The sequence below is a fragment of the Sminthopsis crassicaudata genome, chromosome 2 (assembly GCF_048593235.1).
Source record: "Sminthopsis crassicaudata isolate SCR6 chromosome 2, ASM4859323v1, whole genome shotgun sequence".
Classification (NCBI taxonomy): Eukaryota; Metazoa; Chordata; class Mammalia; order Dasyuromorphia; family Dasyuridae; genus Sminthopsis; species Sminthopsis crassicaudata.
In genome coordinates this window covers 207421553-207427208 of record NC_133618.1, presented here as the reverse complement: position 1 = coordinate 207427208, position 5656 = coordinate 207421553, and the positions used below count along the sequence as shown (strand labels likewise).

The following is a 5656-nucleotide window of genomic DNA, read 5'->3' as shown; positions in this document are numbered from 1 at the left end:
AGAAAGAGAACCAAAAATATGTTGTTATATAGGAAACACATTTGAAACAGAAATTTACACAAGTTGAAATAAGAGACTGAAGCAAAATTTATTATTCTTCACTTGAACTTAAAAATCAGAAATAGTAATCATGATCTCAAATAAAATAAAAGTTAAAAAAACTATTAAAAGAGATAAAGTAAATTATGCTTGGAAAAAACATAAACAATAAATTGATATGCTATCCATGTCCAGAGACAGAACTATGGAGACTGAATGTGAATCAAAGCATAGCATTTTCATCTTTTTTATTGTTGTTTGCATTTTCTTTCTCATGAATTTCCCTTTTGATTTGATTTTTCTTGCATAACATGACAAATATAGAAGTATGTTTAAAATGATTATACATGTTTAACCTTGCTTTCTGTCTTAAGGAGGGAACAGATAAGGAAAGGAAGGAGAAACAATTTGGAACATAAAATTTTACAAAAGTGAATGTTGAAAATTATTTTTGCATGTATTTGAAAAAATAAATTTATTTCAAAAAATAAAATACAATTGAGAGAAAAAAGGTTTAAAAGAATACATTTATATACTTAAATATATATTCAATGAATTACAACATCTAAATACTTAAAGGTAAAATTAATGAATATTCATAAAGAAGTAAACAGTGAAAATATAATAAAACTATAATCATTGGGGACCTCAATGAAATCTTCTCTGACCTAAACACTCTAATAACATTATTAATAGGGAAAAAGTTAAGGACATGAATAAAATTTAAGAAAAGTTAGATATGACAGGGATTTGGTTATTTCTAAATGAGAAGTGAAAGGAAATGGATATTTCTCAGCAATGTGTTACATCTCTCAAAATTAACCACATATTAAGCCAAAAAAGCCTCATAAAAAAGAACCATAAAATAGATTCTTTACTGACAAGAATAACATGTAAATTATATTAAAGAATCTTTTTCAATGCTATCAATATTTTATTGTATTTTTATTTTGTTACATATTTCTTTTTTAATAGTATTTTACTTTTTCAGTTACATGTAAAAATAATTTTAGCACTCATTTTTTAAAAATAAAATTTTGAATTCCAAATTTTCTCCTTTTTTTTTCTCCCACTCCTTCTCCCCTAACTCAGTAAACTATTTGGTATGGGTTATATATGTGCAATCATGTAAAATATTTCCATATTACTAAGTTGTGAAAGAAAAAAAAATCAGAACAAAAGGGAAAAAAATGAAAAAAGTTTAAAAAGTGAAAATAGCATGCATCAATCTGCACTAGTCCCCATTAGTTCTTTCTTTTTTTCCTTTTTAAAATTAAAGCTTTTTACTTTCAAAACACATACAGAGATAATTTTCAATATTCAATTATTAGGAAAATTCTAAAATGGGTCATTGAAGAGATGATTGGCAAACATAGAGAAAAGAAAGAAGTAATTACACAGAGTTATCATGGCATCACCAAGGAAGTAATGCCATACTTACCTTATTTGCCTTTTTTACAATATTATTAAACCAGTAAATGAGAAAAATTCTCTGAATATAGTTTATTTAGATTTTTATCAAAGTTTTTAACAAAATATTTCCTGCTATTTTTTGTGGAGAAAATGAAGAAATGTGCATTAGACTATAATTTAGCTAACTGGATTCAGAACTGGTTGGATGACTAAACTCAAAAAATTCTTAATGGTTCAATGTCAACACAACATAAGTAGAGTATACTGAGATATACTTTTTCCAGTTTTGTGTAACAATTGTCTTATTGGACTGGATCTTAACCAGCTAGAGTATCAGGTTAAACTTAATATGATGAGACTCAAAAAGAATCAAATGTCACATCTTGCATTTAGCTATGTAAAAAATCAACAAGATGAAAATCAACAAGAAGGGGAAGACATGGTTAGATACCCATTTTCTGAAAAACAAAATTAGGGGATTTAGAGAAGTAAAAACATAATTTGAGTCAGTCATATGATTGGCAAGCTGAAAACCTAATATGATCTTGAGCAATATAAAAAGGTATATAAAAATATAAAATATAAAAAACTTTGCTCTTGTCAGAATGTATCTGGAATTCTGTATGGAGTTCTGAGTACCGTATTTCAAGAATAACATTGAAAAGTTGGAATACATCCATAAAGATCAACCAGGATGGTAAAATTTCTTAAGTTCATATTATTGAAAGAATTGATTATGTCTAGCTTGGGGAAAAGGAGTGTTACAGGAATGAGAGTGGGATATGGCAGTTCAAGTATTTTAATAGCTTCTCCGGAAGCAATCAGTTTTGTTCTGGGGTGACCCTAAGGGTCAGAACCAAGAGCAATTAAAGTATCAAAGATACAATTTAAAACTTGATATCAGGAAAACCACATAATTTGAGCTGTTCAAAAGTGTAATGGAGTACCTTAAGAAATGTTGAATTCTTCCCTCTTAGAGATCCTTAAATTGAGATTGGATAATCGCTTGTCAGGTAGTGTTATAGTAGAATTTCTTTTTTGTGTGTATGGGACTGAATAGTTGTTAAGATTTCTCTCATCACTAAAATTCTGTGATTCTGTGGTCTTCTAGGACTTTTGTTTCTTTGTATATAAAAAATGAGAGAATCAAATAGAATAATCTCTAAAGTCCTTAATATTCTGTTTCTTTATCATGAGGAAATTTCTATTAAATCCACAGATTATTGCAACATATTGGCCCAATAGAACCAATATCTTATTAGCCTGAGTTAAAACTCAGTCACCTGTGCTATAAATAATACTTTACTAATCATTCTTTATATGCAGCACCTATACTAAATTGGAATGACACAGAAGATTAACAATATCCCTGGGCAAAGCTGACATACAAATTCAAGAAAGATTCCATATTTGTTTTAACCAAAAAACAAACAAACAAACAAACAAACAAAACCCATTTTTTGTATTTCTCTGGCAGAGGTTTTTTTTAATGTTTTTGAAATATTTTCATATATTTCTTCTTTATTTTTTTTATTTGACTCTATAAAGGGTGTTCTTATTTAAAGTCAGGATTATTTTTCTTCATGTGGCCTTTTCATCATAGTGAAATGCATTAGTTTTATATTTATCTGCCTAATTGAAGAGATGCTCTCATCTCAGTTGCTGAACATTTCTGTTTCTTTCACCTTTAAATAAAGCAAAGAGACAATGCAGACAATAGAAAAAGTACTGAACTTGAACTGGGGATATGAGTCCAAATCCTTGATCTGCTTATTACTATTTAGATGGCCCTAGACAAATGGCTTCACTACTCTAGGTCTTAACAATTTCATCTGAAAGATCATTAGACTAGCTGACCTCTAAGGTCCTATCCCTAATAAGAAGGGGCAAAAGTACTCAAACTATAGATCTCAGACATCAAAATCATTTGATATTGGCTAAAAAACAAAAAAGTTGATCAATAGACCTGACTAGCCAAAGGAGAATCAGAAATAATGGAACTCAATAACTCAGTATTCAATAAATTCAAAAGCACAAGTTATTTAGGAAAGAAATCTCTATTTGTTAAGAATACTGAGAAAATAGGAAAGCAGTCTGACAGAAATTAGATTTATGCCAACAACTTGTACCATTCAAATTCAAAATGGATACATGACCTAAATGTTAAAAAAAAAACCTATTACAAAAGAGGAAAAAAACTGTTAAAAAATGGAAGAGATCCCATGTCTTTCACAAACATGAAAAAAGACACACATATGTATGTGTATATGTATGTGTGTATATACATATATCATATATTTGTATATATGTGTATATATGTATACATATATGTATGTATGCATAGATGCATATATGTTTTACCAAAGGAAAGAGTAACCTACAAGAGATAAAACAGATAATTTTTATTATATGATAACTGAAAACTTTCTGTACAAGTAACATATATGTATATAGAATAAGAAATAAAGTGGTTGAATGGAGGAAAATAATGTTTATATCAGATAAGAGTTTGGTATCAAAGACATATGAAAACTACTAGCAATATAAAACCAAACGTCATTAACCAAGAAAAAAACAGTTAAAGGATATAAGGAAACAGCTAGCAAAAGAATTGCTATGATCAATTATATGAAAGAATGCTCTAAATCACTAATAAGAAAAATACAAATGAAAGCCACCCTATAGTTTATCTTACAGTCAGTGAATTGGAAAAGATGATAAAAATGAGAATAGTTACTCATAAAGGAGTTGTGGAGAGATAGGCACACTAATACATTGTTGGTTGAACTGATAATTAGCATAACCATTCTAGAAAACAATTTTGAATTATGTAAATAAAATTAATAATATGTTCATATTCTTTAACCTAAAGATTTCACTAGTAGATATATATCAAAGTACTTATAGCCACGATTTTTTTTAATAGTAAAGAACTAAAAACAAAATTGATACCCATTGGAACAAGGATTGCTTAAACACATTGTAGTACACGAATGTATTGTAATATTATTGTATATTAAGAATTGACAAATGTGATAACCACAGAAACCATAAGAAGACTTTCATGAACTGATGCAGAGTGAAGGAGGCAATACATAGTGATGATAATAATAAAAATAGAGAAACAACAACAATAATCACAAAACAGTAGAAAATGAATGCTACGAAATTAAAAAAAAACAAGTGTGGCCACAAAGAAGAAACTCCCCCCCACAATTTCTGTGTAGAAGAAATGGAAGATATAATTGGTATGGATAAATTGCTTATATTTGAAGAGCATATATTGAAGATTTCTGTAATCATAAAAATATAAAAATGAATTAGAGGAGAAAGCTCAAAGTTGTAGCTCCAGAATCTCTTAACTCCTCATAATCAACTAATTCAACAAACATTTTCTAAGGTTTATTATATGCCAAGTACCATTTTCAGCCCAGGCAATATAAATTTAAGCAAAAAGAAAGACAATATCTGCTCTCAAGGAAATTAAATTCTAATGGGAGAAGACATTATAAAAAGAAGTTGAAAGGGGCCAGGGAAAACATGAAGATACCTACCATATAGGAAAGAGAAGTTCAGAGGGCAACCTGATAAGAAACAATGAAATTGTTGGCCTGGGTGCCTTCTTAAATGGAGGTTCTGGGATATAAATAGTTCAGGCTAATAAAGGCACAATTAAGATACTGTAGGTCAGGATCTTTATTCTAAGTTATGGCCAACCATACTATCAGTACTCCCCTTAACCTAAGAATGGTTTTTATATTTTAAAATAAAATTTGAATGCATCTTAAAATATCTTATCTCATGCCTTATAAAAATAGGTAGTGTTCTGGACATTATGCTTTAGCCATGGAAAAATAGAATTGAGAATAAACTATAATTATAGAAAATAGAACAAGGAAAATGTCAAATTTTGAGAGAGTGAAAGGTATAACAAAAAAATCTTGACTTAAAGTTAGAGTTAATGAGGGTGTAGATTTTGAACCACATGCATATGTGGAATGGAAAGAGTAAAAGTAGGAGGAGTAGAGATTAATTAATTGTTTAAGTAGAAAGAAAGAAAAATGAACAATTTAAGTGGGGCTTGATATAAAAAAGGTAAATAGGAACAAAGTGAAAAAAAACCTTGAAGGAATAAAAGGGCATCAAAGTATTACAAACAAAATAAATCATGTAAGCAAAGTACCAACTCTGACAAGGAAAGCAA

General features: G+C 28.8%; 1 non-coding gene across 1 annotated transcript; it reads left to right on the top strand.

Moving 5' to 3' along the window:
• The first annotated feature begins 2763 nt into the window (after positions 1 to 2763).
• On the top strand, positions 2764 to 2866 carry LOC141559197 (U6 spliceosomal RNA). Its single transcript, XR_012487273.1, has one exon. It is a non-coding gene; the product is annotated as a U6 spliceosomal RNA (small nuclear RNA).
• The last annotated feature ends 2790 nt before the right edge of the window (positions 2867 to 5656 follow it).